This window comes from Perca flavescens, chromosome 11 (assembly GCF_004354835.1).
Source record: "Perca flavescens isolate YP-PL-M2 chromosome 11, PFLA_1.0, whole genome shotgun sequence".
In the NCBI taxonomy this organism is placed as follows: Eukaryota; Metazoa; Chordata; class Actinopteri; order Perciformes; family Percidae; genus Perca; species Perca flavescens.
Genome location: NC_041341.1, coordinates 6,004,377 through 6,018,327, shown reverse-complemented (window position 1 = coordinate 6,018,327; position 13,951 = coordinate 6,004,377).

Genomic DNA, 13,951 nt, shown 5'->3' with positions numbered 1-13,951 from the left:
GCGTAGGATCGAAAAAAAGTCAGATTTATAAAACCGTGTGTATGCACACCTGTAAGCAATGTTCCCTTTATAAATCACAGGTTGACTACAAGTGTGCGTACGTGGATGCGTACCCTATCCCGCCCTGTACACGCCCCCATTTTTAACCATAAATAGTCAATGTAAAGCACCTCGTGAATGCTGATCAGTATGTTAATGACCCTGGCAGTTGTTCTTTCGTTACACCGAATCATGCCGAATCATGACGACTGGCGGAGAAAAATAAACAAACAAAAAAAAACCTCTCAGACGCTCGGGAATTGCTGCCAATTGAATTATAATTTCGGCCTGTTGTCGCACAGTGTAGGGAAACCCTGATCTATAGACTACCTTTATTAATAAAATCTTCCAAAACGGCTGGCATTACGGCACTCAGGGACTTCAATATATATAGATGTATATAATAAGATTTAACACAACTATATATTATATCCAAACAAGCCTTAGTGATAAAGTTGAAGATTATATTTAATATTTATTTAAAAAAAACACTTCACAGAGTGTGACCTGTATTTGGACCGGGATGGCACAGTTCCGGCGCGTTGCCCTCTCTACTGGACCCAATTCAGTACATAGATCCACGAGCTCAGCTATATTACTATTACAGCTATATTAGGGAATTTAAATCGGCATATTAGCCAGTCATCGTCATGGTCCCTGAAGTCTCTTTCTCTCCTGATTCTTCCATTGCTGTCCTCCTGCATGGCCAGCAGTGCCATCGTGCAGCATTACGCACGGGTTCAACACAGTATTTATATGTTTAGCCTACAACAATTTGTGATTGTTAACACATTGCTAAAATCACAGCAACAACTAGTGGTATCCCTCACCCTGAGATACAATTTAAAATCGAAATGTAATAGGCAAACACACTTTTCTTCATGCAGGTTTTGTTATGAACAGTATTAAAGTTCGGACTGATAACGAGGACATGTAGAGCGTAACGATTGCGCGATAGCTTAACGGATGTATTTCCAGACTTTGACATTTGATGATATATGCACAGTTTTAAAGACAGATATTTAGTTATTTACACTGTGTTCTGCAGTTATCTAATGGTAGGTTTATTTGATGATATCCTGTATTCCATGCAGTTGGTCCATCTCATCCTCCTGCGCTCCGTAGCAGACGGAGATTGAGTTGGAGGTGTTTATGGAACAATTATCACTCAGAACAATTATCATTCAGTACAATCTTTATGATATGGTGTGAAGAAATGTGCGTGCATTAATACTTAAACATATTAAGAGTAGCCGAATCGTTATTCCCACATGTACTTTCTGCATTCTGACTTCAGTTCACCACCTCACCATCTGCATCCCCAATTCCTATTTTGTCTCCAAAATGTGCGTGTACATTGGTCAGAGTTTGCATGGAGGACTGCACATTGTATTGTCAAGTTTGTTTTTTATAAATCACAACCTTTGCGTGGGAAGTGGCGTATGCCCATTTTCAGCCCCGTTTTGTGCGTACGCCACGTTTATAAATGAGACCCCAGCTCATTAGTTTGTGTCCTAGGTTAACATGCCACTGTGTAATCTGGCATTATGCTTATGAGGGGATTGGAGACCCAAAATCAAAGATATTTTAATTTAGAAGATTTGAATAATTAACAGTTCGTATGGTTATGATTATAGAGCATTTTATAATTTTACACCTCTTCCTACTCAAAAACCCTTTCTGCACACAAGTCCATAGCTTCATTTGGCTTAGCATAGTTTGACCTATTTTATTTAACTATCTTATAAGTGGTTTCTGTTTTCTTCACCTCTTTTAGCTTGATTTGTTGAAATGAGCTACAAAACAGGCCAGCCTGTTCAATATTGATGTTACTCTTTCATCTTGATCTTTAGTTTTCATAGTGGATTTTGTACCCTATTGTTTTTGCCTGTGTTATTAGGGGCCGAGCAGCGAAACTTTTTTTGATTTTGGTCACAGACACAATGTCACTGAGCACTTTGTAATGTGGATTCTTCAAGATAAGCGATAAGTTTTAAAAACTGGAACATATGTATTTTTTATGGACACCTGTGATACCTGTCTATAGCCTCATTTGATTCTGTTGTTACACTGTCCTTGCTTTTGGATCATTACAAAAAAGAATGCAAAATAATTATCTTAAAATAAAAGATATAGTGTCTCTTGCATCACATACATTATGAACAGGTAACTAAGTGGTCTTGAAGAGGATTCTATTTTCCTGTCTTTCATTTAGACTCTGTCTTGACTAGTCCTGGTCTTGGACTTGACTACACCACTATTCACCTTGTCATCTCAACTGCTGTACTCCATTACTATCCTGCAAAATACAAGTCAACAGCTCCATCTTCTGACAAGTCAGCAGAGCATCTCATGAATGACTGTGGCAGTTTGAGTTTGCAGATAATGGAGCTCTACACTGAACAATAATTGTTGCATGGCAAAGGCTTTAACACCTGTCTCATTTAGTTTGGTTGAATCACACTAGGGTTGGTTTTCCCCCTTGGTGCGGTTCGTTTGGGCAGGTTTGAATGAAACAATCACACTCAGATGCCCAGGACTATGAAGGCTAATAAGACACTTAAACAATCAAATACTTCTCCATCATATTTAACCCTAGCGCTAGTTTCTCTCTGACTTTAATTCATCCCTCCTTTCCTGACCCTATTTACAGACACTACACCATTAGCTTGTAACCCCTGGTGACCCGTGTTCTTAGAGACATGGTAAACACATTCTCTCAAACCCCCCCCTCTGTAGCTTTTACTGTTACTGTAGTTTTATTTATATTTGTTCTGTGTTTTACCACATCATTATTGTCTCTTGTTGTTTTTCTTGACCAGTCCAGGACATGGAGTTACATTATGATTATGTCTTGTTTATTATATTTCATGAAAGCTGACAAAAAAATCACAATGAAATGAATGACATTAAATGTGATCATTTTACTTACAAAAATGATTTTAAATGGAAACCCATCGCATTCTCATAATTTGTCTAAAATAAGTTAAATGTAACTGATATTATCTGACTTTTAAAACTACCTGTTGTTTAACTTCTTGCCAAAAGAAGTTTATAGTGCTTTAAATATTTGTGTCATAGAGACAACAAATGTGATACAGGAATCAAACATGAATGGCACTAAAGTGAAAAAACAACTTTTCTCCCTGAGCTGAAAGAGAACATGATCTTTTGTGCTGACAGTTGTATCTGATAAACAACAGCTGATGGTTTTCTCTACTTGAAGGGAAAGTGTGGCTGTTCAGGGGCATCTTCTTTCTCTGTGAAACAGGAGCCCAGCAGGCCTGTACTTTCTGTTAACAACAACATGGACACAAATCACAGAGATGATGCTATGACCAAACATAGAGATATGAGTTCAAAGCTGTAGTTGTGAAATGTTTCCACCAAAAGGAGAAACGGTTCCCTGGGAAGAAAACACCCTTCATAAGTGTCAGTGAATTTAAAACTTGCATTAAACCGGTGACTACCTAGAGACAGTATATGGTTTTAATTGATGGGTAATCATATCTTCACTTTCTGTATTTGATAATTCAATCACTGAACAGCATGAACATATTCATTCATTTATCCTTAGACCGAGTCTGATCTCAGTCCCTCCACCGCCTCTCTACAGCATGTTGGTCTCAGAGGAGCCAGGCTGCAGTATCTGAAGAGTTACAATGAGTTTAACTGATTTTCTAAACCAGGGGTACAAGAAGGCATAGATCACAGGGTTTAGACAAGAGTTAGACATATACAGAATGGCTGAAAAGGGTTGAATTAAATTTACAATCCAGTTGTTATCTACCCATGTTAAGATGTATAACGGGCATATACATATTAGAAAAACAACGACAAGAACACCAAGCTTCCTGGCTGCTTTCAGCTCTGATTTCTTTGCCTTTGGAGTCACTGAATGCTGGAGTGTGACAGCTGTAATGTGAGAGCGCATGGCACGAGCCTGAGACACAGCCACGGCAAATATTCTCAGATACAGAGCTACGATGACAGTAACTGGAACAATAAAGTTAACAAAAAGATCAAAAAGCAGTGAGCTTTTATCAGGGGCTATAAAACATTCTCCGTAGCAGTATCTATAACTCCCTGGTTGAGTCGGAAGATCCTTTACATAGAGAAGGCTGTAGGTAAAAGACCAGAGCCAACACAGACAAACACAGAATTTAACTCTTCTCACAGTGACCTTAGTGGTGTAATGCAGAGGGTCACAAATAGCTACATAACGGTCAACTGATATGAGAACTATGTCACCTATTGAGGATGAGGAAATGATTAGGCAAATAAGAGTATACATAGCACACACAAAGTCACCAAGAAACCAGCAGGATGTTCTGATGAGAATTTCTACAGGCATCAGCACGAGGCCCACTAGAAGGTCAGAGACAGCCAGAGAGAGGAGGAGGATGTTGGTGGGTGTGTGGAGCTGTCTGGAGGGAAAGAGAAAAGCACCATTTAACCAACAAGAGTGACAAAACTAGTATTCAAAATGAAAATACAAATCCACATGAGTTTAAACATTAAGTGTAGACAGTTAAAATGACTTGGTTGAGGTCACGGTGGACAGAAACAATGCTTAATATTGGTAAGAGAGTGGACATGAACAACAGTCTCTGGTATCAAAGTCAGACATTTGGAGCAACATTATTCAGAACTAACTCAAAGACAATTCTTCTAAATATACAGTAGCTGTTCACATTTTTAAGTTACAAATCCTGTAGAGAGAAGCTGAGAAGTTAATATCTGCCTGAAGTGGGAGATTGAGATGATGATGAGCAGGTTGAGAGTCACAGTGATCAGAGAGATGGAATACAGCATATTGGTAACTGTTTGGGGCCGAGGCTTTATACAGGAGGTGTTTGGGAACTGTGGAAAGCAGAGCTCGGCTCCGTCCTCAACCTCCATCTGCAGAGATCTGCAGATAGCTGCAGCTCTGGCAGCTTTCTGAACAAACCTGAGTCATGTAACTGAATTATTTCTCTCATATTCTCTTCATCCCCTCCTCCTTCTCACTCCCTGTTGGACTCTGATGCCCCTCCTCCTTCACTCTACATATCCCACCATCATCATTGCACTCTCTGTAACCCGGCCTTTCTCACTGTCTCTCTATCCAATCTCTCTTTTGTCATTTTCTAAATTTGTTTCGTTCACTTTGTCCTATTATTGTCCTACGGATAACTTTTCAAGTTTCTTAAACAGTAGTCTTGTATTGCCAGCTCTATCTCCACAGCCCTATGGAGTAAGTTCCGTCTACACCACAGATGCATTCTGGGATAGGAAAAAAAACAGTCATTTGCATGTCTTTAACCCAATCACAATTGACTCGGGAGGCGCAAAAGTCTGTATGCAGAGACGGTGGCTCTGCAAAACAGTCTGTTTTGTTGAAAACGCCACATACAATAATAAATTAACTCTCTGTAACTCAGAAAATACAGTGATGTGAGCTATTTAAATTAGATGTATATATGGTTAAACATATACGTGTGTATTTTTTCCATAACAATCCCCCCGATTGGCCCAGAAAACTCTGCTGGATATCTCGAATCAGCCAGTTGGAGATCAGCAATGTTTCCTCTCTAGCATTTAGCTTAGTGCAGGGCCAGTGAAACCATACACGATGGTGGCTAAGCTGGGACGTTCTCCCCAGCTGACCAAATATGGTCACTTCTGTCTTCAAAATACCAAGATAGTGTTGGCCAAAATGCAAACTCCTAGAATCTAAACAGCAGTCAGATGCTACGTCCTTCATATTTACAATCTATGGTTTGCTGTCCGAGAAACTAGCCAATTCAGTTTGGAAATTTGCATATTGGGCTAACATTTATTAGCTTATGTTAATTGTGAGTGAGAGGATTGTGAGGCTAATGTTAGCTAACATCAGACCTTGTGCAGACCTCTGCTTCGTCCCGTCTCTTCCTCATCAGTGGTAGTAGGAGAGAAGCTGCAGCTCTGGAAGCTTTCTGCCAAGACATGTCATGCAACTGATTTTTCTCTTTCTACCATTTTCATTTTCTCCAAATTTACACTTATCCATCATAATCTCTGGTGGACACTGTTGTCTTTCCTGTCAGGGTTGTGCAGGTTCAGACCCAAAATGCAGAGACAGCAACAGCCAGGATAGAGAAACAAAAGGTCTTACTATTTATTACTCCAAGGAATACACACTGGAAAACTATTACAGGATGAATATGAGGTGCCAAGGGCACAATGACAAACAAAGCGATAAAAGAACTCAAAGAACATGACAGGTTAAATACACAAGGAACTAAGGCACAGCTGGAGTGGGCAGGGAACTGGAATAAATGATTGGGTAACAAGACAAAAGGCCCTGTCACACCGAGCTAACAGCCAGGAACTGGCGGCAACGAAGGCCGACTGTGGCGTCGGCCCACCTCGTCTTTGTCTTGGCCCAAAATTAGCACTCTGACATACCACAGAGACTACAGCTGACGGCCAAGTACCATGTATGTTATGCGCATCAAGCAAATGAAATAACCAATAAATACCAGCAAGTGGTGGTAATCTATTGTCATTCAACAGGCAGCGGCTGGAAATCGGAAGAAGGATGGGAAATAGTTTTAACAGGACTTTAAAATCGAGATAAACCGAGCCAAAATGCTTATGTTACCATTAGTTAGCTCGTTCTTGTTTCCTAACTGTGTCGCAAGTTATAAGAGCTTAACGTTAGCTGGCAGCTTCATGGAGACAGCTAAAGTTTATGTTAGCTGCCCTACAGCTGTCAGAGTTAGCTTCTACTTCATATATTACCTTCTAATAGCTGTATTCTCAGCCCTCTGCTTGATTCCCTGCTGACTTCTAACTATTCTGATTCTCGGCCTGCTAGCATAGCCTAACAGTCAGCAAGCCTCAGGCCTTCCCACCTCCCATCTGTCCTCTCCTTTGCAGTCTGAATGAATTTGGCTGGCGTAGTCTTGTTGTTAGCACTACAAAATAACACTGAAAGCATTCACTTGGCCAAACTATGCAGAAGCAGAAAAAGTAGGATTGTAAAGGGTCCAACAAGTCTACCAAACCAAGGTTGTTTATCCCTACCCTCTTATACGACCCAGAGGAGCATTTCATTAATTGACACCCTATCGTTGGCAAGAAAATACTGCCCACTACTTTTGTTTTCAAAGATGACACGATCCCTGGTCTCCTGTTTGTAAGTCCGGTTTTTGTTTGACTTGTGCACCACCCAAACCTGTTTTCTTACACAGAAACTGGCACTCTTTTACTTTGTGTCCTTATGTAATGTTTTGCTCAGTTGCTATGGCCACGTCCGTACACTTTGGTGCAATCCGGCAGCACATCACTCTAACCCTAACCCTCTTAATCTGCTAAATCATCCACTTTATTCACCAGTCTCTATTTGCTGCTGAGCTGCACCAAAGTCTTTGGTTCAGTAGGGTTTTAAGTGGCTGACTCACCAACCTGATAATTGTCCATCGGTCAGTCTGGCGAGGTCGGTGACTCGATTCTGTTTGGTGTGTTCCATGCCGTCGTCCGTCAGAGGGGCCGTCGGCCTTCATTTTGGCCAATCTGACTGGCTGGGTCAGAGGGCGGGCAGTTGGACTCAATGACCAATCTGATTGGTGGAGTGCTAACCCGGAAAAGGCGAGAAAGATGAGTAACGAACACCTCTCAAAATCGGACGAAAATCTTTTAAACTAACCTTTGTTGATCTGATATGAAGAGATATTCAGCAACTATTATACAGCCTATTTCTAGCTTAAAATGTTTTCAGAAACACATTTCAGTGAACTATTTTCATAAAATACAAGATCATATTTCGAACAAGCCGCCATTATCGGTCAGCTGGAGAAGCCAGACCCATGGAACGCATTTCCAGTTTTCATTTTTTGTGTTACGTCTCACGCAAACGCAGAACCTACGCTCAAGTCAGCGTCACTTCGGTGTGTTCCAAGGCACTTTTTGGACCCCAGGGAGCTATTGTTACTGTACTGTACTTGTTACTGAACATTTTTCACGTATCTGTACTTTTCAATAAAAAAAAGTACAATCAATAGTGCATACTTTTGACTTTTACTTAGTTACATTTTGCAGCACTTATCTATACTTTCTGCTCTACTACATTTCTAAAACGTTCCGTAACATTTTCTGATCAGTTTTTTCCCCTGCCAAAACGTCTTCCTGACCGTCACACGTTTGCAGTCCGCAGGGAAGCAGCCATTCAGCTCCTGGTGCTGCTCTAGATATTACCAATCCCACTATGGCCACGCCAAGACCCGCCCTTCAATAGCATTTATTGGCCAGGGGTCTCATTTATAAACGTGGCGTACGCACAAAACGGGGCTGAAAATGTGCATACGCCACTTCCCACGCAAAGGTTGTGATTTATAAAAAACAAACTTGACGGGAGAATGTGCGGTCCTCCCCGCAATCTCTGACCCATGCGTACGCACATTTTGGAGACAAAATAGGAATTGGTGACACAGATGGTGAGGTGGTGAACTGAAGTCAGACTGCAGAAAGTACATGTGGGAATAACAATTACTCTTAATATGTTTAAGTATTAATGCCTCACGCACGTTTCTTCACACCATATCATGAAGATTAAATCCAGCAGTGTTATTTGCGCTTGTACTGAGTGATAATTGTTCAATAAACACCTCCAACTCAAATCTTAAATGAAGCCGTAACATTGTCCGCTACGAGGCGCAGGAGGAGGGGATGGCCTGACTGCATGGAATACAGAATAGCATCAAATACCCTAGCATTGCCAGAACACAGTGTAAATAAATATATGTCTTAAAACTGTGCATATATCATCAAATGTCAAAGTCTGAAAATATAGCCGTTAAGCTCTTGCGCAATCGTTACACTTAATGTCCTCATTATCAGTCCAAACTTTAATACTGTTCATAACAAAACCTGCATGAAGAAAAGTGTGTTTGCCTATTATTTCGTCTTCAAATTGTATCTTGGGGTGGGGGATACCAGATACCAAATTGTATCTCGGGGTGGGGGATACCACTATTTGATGCTGTAATTTTAGCAAGGTGTTAACAATCACAAAATACTGCGGTGACCCCGTGCGTAATGCTGCATAATGGCACTGCTGGCCCTGCAGGAGGACTGGAATGGAAGAATCAGGAGAGAAAGAGACTTCAGGGACCATGACGATGACTGGCTAATATGCCGATTTAAATTCGCTAATATAGCTGTAATAGTAATATAGCTGCGCTCTTGGATTTATGTACTGAATTGGGTCCAGTAGAGAGGGCAAGGCACCGGAACCGTGCCATATCCCGGTCCAAATACAGGTCATCGCCACTCCAGAGGGAAATGTCAGACAGCTAAGTGTTTTTTTAAATAAATATTATATATAATCTTCAATTTCATCACTAAGGCTTGTTTGGATATAGTTCTGTTAAATCTTATTATATACGTCTGGTATATCGAAGCTGTCCCTGAGTGCCGTAATGCCTGCTGTTTTGGAAGATTTTATTAATAAAGGTAGTCTATAGATGCGGTTTCCCTACACTGTGCGACAACAGGCCGATATTATAATTCAATTGGCAGCAATTCCCGAGCGTCTGAGAGTTTTTTTGTTTGTTTTTCTCCGCCAGTCGTCATGATTCGGTGTAACGAAAGAACAACTGCAAGGGTCATTAACATAATGATCAGCATTCACGAGGTGCTTTACATTGACTATTTATGGTTAAAAATGGGCGTGTACAGGGCGGGATAAGAGGCTGATTCACGTACGCACGCTTGTAGTCAATCTGTGATTTATAAAGGGAACATTGCTTACAGGTGTTACACACGATTTTATAAATCTGACTTTTTTTAGGCGTACGCCAATTTGGGCTTTTGGGCGCACGTACACATATAGTAAGGATCCTACGCACAGTTTTATAAATGAGACCCCAGGTGCGTACCGCTCCTGGTACTACTGCTGCTCCCGTTACTACCGCTGCTCCCGTTACTGCTGCTGATCCCGATTCTCTGCTTGGTCATATGTGAAGCATCTGTTCACATAGGGTTGATATACAACCCGTATATTTATCTTAAAAACACTCCCGGTCCTCCTCAGCTGTAAAGCCACCTACTTGTTGTCCAAGCCCGTGTGTTCTCGCTAAGTAAATGTGTGCAGCATTCACTAATGCAAAGTCGAGCTTCATGGAGATCACCCTGATAGATAACCAGAATTGTGAGTCAGAATGTAAAGTGGCCACAGATCGTAAGCACAAATACATTAACCTACAGTACAGGGCAAAAGTTTGGACAAACCTTCTCATTCAATGTGTTTCTTTATTTTCATGACTATTTAGATTGTAGATTCTCACTGAAGGCATCAAAACTATGAATGAACACATGAAATTATGTACTTAACAAAAAAGTGTGAAAATGTCTTATATTTTAGATTCTTTAAAGTAGCCACCCTTTGCTTTTTTTGATAACTCTGCAAACCCTTGGTGTTCTCTCAATGAGCTTCATGAGGTAGTCACCTGAAATGGTTTTCACTTCACAGGTGTGCTTTGTCAGGGTAAATTAGTGGAATATTTTCCCTTAGTAATAAAAAAGCAAAGGGTGGCTACTTTGAAGAATCTAAAATATAAGACATTTATTCAGTTATTTCACACATTTTTGTTAATTACATAATTCCACATGTGTTCATTCATAGTTTTGATGCCTTCAGTGAGAATCTACAATGTAAATAGTCATGAAAATAAAAGGCAATGCATTTGAATGAGTAGGTGTGTCCAAACTTTTGGCCTGTACTGTAAAACTAACTTAATTAAAATGCCATGGCCAATACTGTTTTTTTTTTAAAGGTCCCATGGCATGAAAATTTCACTTTATGAGGTTTTTTAACATTAATATGAGTTCCCCCAGTCTGTCTATGGTCCCCCAGTGGCTAGAAATGGGGATAGGTGTAAACCGAGCCCTGGGTATCCTGCTCTGCCTTTGAGAAAAGGAAAGCTCAGATGAGCCGTTTTGGAATCTGCTTGTTATGAGGTCATAACAAGTAGGTTACCTCCCCTTTCTCTGCTTTGCCCGCCCAGAGAATTTGGCCAACCCATGAGAGAGAGACATCATGGCTTTCAAACGAGAAAAGTGTTGGTCAAGGCCACACCCACACCCTCCACCTTGCCCCCCCCCCCTCTCTCCTCCTCAATAGCTACAGACACAGAAATGGTACATCCTAAGGAAAGCTCATTGTGGGACTGGCTCTAGTGGCTGTAGTTCTGCATCAAAGCTGAATTTCGGGAAAGAGACTTCAGATACAGTATTAGGGGACCACTAAGGTCTATATAAAAGCATCCAAAGAGCACCATGTCATGGGACCTTTAATTACTAGAATATAGACATTAAGAGAATAAATCGTTATGCAAGTACTTTTACTTTTAATACTTAAAAGTACATTTAAGATCAGGTACTTTTTACTTTTATTTAAGTAGGGTTGTCATCATTGTATTTCTACTTTTGCTAAAGTAAATAGGTCTCTGGTTATTTGTACTTTTACTTCAGTACTGAGATTCAGTACTTCCTCCACCACTGCTGCTGAGCTACACCAAACTCTTTGGTACAGTGGGTTTTATGATGAGAGGTGAGTGCCTGGCATCGTAAGGCATATTGGTGGTGGTAGAGTGTGGTCCGCCCCGAAGAACTTTAAGTGTCTATCATAAAGCGCTATATAAATGTATGGAATTATTATTATTATTATTATTATTATTATTATTATTATAAGAGCTGTGAGAGTGAACCAAAACACTAAAGTTATTGGCCTTAAAACCAAAATACCAGTGAGTTAAAAACTCGCTGTAGAGCTGAGAGGAGCTGGACAGTCAGGAGATAATTCTCTGTGGATTTGTGACTGGCAGCAACCCCTCTCACATTACATATGCTAATTGAATCCCTTTTTATGTTAAAAAAAATAACCATATAATTATAAAGAGCGCCTAAAGTTTACTTTTTTGGCCACCAGCCACACAGGCTGGGATTAGTGTCCCATTTAAAAATAAAGTTATTTTTTAATTTTTTTTACTTTACGGAACTATGTCCCCCTTTACATCATGTGTGAACAGAATGTACAAATGTACTGATCCAACACAAACCAATATCTTTTTCTAAACATATCTAAGTAGTTTTGGTGCATTTACCTAACCAAACTGTGACTGTTTAAAAACATGTCAGTTAGGGTTAGATATGAAGGCAGAAAATGCTCTTGTGGGACATATTTTCCTCTGTTTGCTCTGATGTCTACATTTGAATATTTGACCGGCCAGATCAGCGGGAGAATGGTACGTTGATTTCCAGATCTTGATTAACGACTCGTAGCCACATGACATCACCGTCCAACGTCAACTACATTAATTCAAAAGCCATCTAGGGCTATGTTTAGACGGTAACAATCTGAAGAGAAAACGCAAAAGTGCCGTTGCGTTATCACTTCATTCTGCGTTTAGACGAGCATCAGGACAAGTAATAAGTTCAAAAATGGGAACATATCAATTCCTTCAGTGGCACCTCTGTTGCTTAATAAAGTTAATAATATGGCCTAATTTGATTTTATAGTGCTTATTGAAAATAATGATGCAAAATGATCCATCTGCATTGAGGCCACTGCAAACCTATACCCCAAACATCATCAGCAGGAATATCACCAATTCTAGTTCCTCGTTTACTTCTGTTGTGAACCTACATAGTTATGTCATCTTCTATCTCTCCCAAAATCCTCCCCAAACTCTCCATTTCTCTCACCCTAGCCTCACCCCTCTTTCCTCCCCACCTAACTCCCCCCTCTTTCCCACCCTACTTCCCCCCCCCTCCATCCCCTCCCCCCTCCACCAGTTCTTTCTGATGCACAAACCAGTCCTTCAGGCCTCTGTACGTAGGAGGTGGAGGCGCCCAGGAAGACTCAGCTCCCAATCCAACTCCCTAAACGTATCCCGATGACAGGTGAGAGTGGATATTAACCCACTGTCAGACAAAGAGCTCCGGCGGCTTGGATTGGTTCAGGCTGAGTCCCTTGCCTGCACCTCTGCCTCCTCCACCCCACCCCCTTCACTACCTGACACAACCCACATTGCACACAGCATTGGAATAACCAATGTTATTCTGCCTTGCAGTAACACCATTCCATCTCTTTCACCTACAGAGTCCATTACTTCCCACCAACAGCAGAGGGAGCCAGAGCTGTTAGCTGCGGGGCTCTGTGGGAGAATCCCAATCACTGAGGTGGATATCCAAACGTTGATGATAAAGGGACAAATGAAAAGCATAAAGCTGATTCCACCCCAAACATCTGAGTTATCCACCTCTACACATTCCATCTTTCACAGACCCACAAATACAGGTTGACAGTTACCCCAGAGCTACCTTCCACCACATAACAGCCATCTTAAAAAAACTACACCCACAACCAGACACACAACACCTCATACTTTCATTTGGACTTAATAACTGCCTCTATGAACACAAAAAGATATACCATACTCAAACAGCTACAACAGATGGTAAAAACTGGTCACACTACATTTCCTAACGCCACCATTTACATCCCTGTAATAAACATCTCCAACAGGTTGAACAGACGGCAACAGGCCCTAATAACATACCTCAATAACACTGAAACCTCAAAATATACTTTGCTTGCAGAAATCATCCCATTTCTTTTCCAACCAGCCAAAGACAACATTCACTGGAAAGCAGACACGGCCGAGATACTGTTCAAGTACTGGAAACAGCAATTAAACTAATAACGGGGACCAACTGTCAGAATACTTAGAGTATGAAGGCTAATAAGACACATAAACAATCAAATACTTTTCCATCATTTTTAACCCTAGCCCTAGTTTCTCTCTGACTTTAATTAATCCCTACTTTCCTGACAGTATTTACAGACGTGACACCTTTCTGGATGACGTCACATTACCTGCAAGCA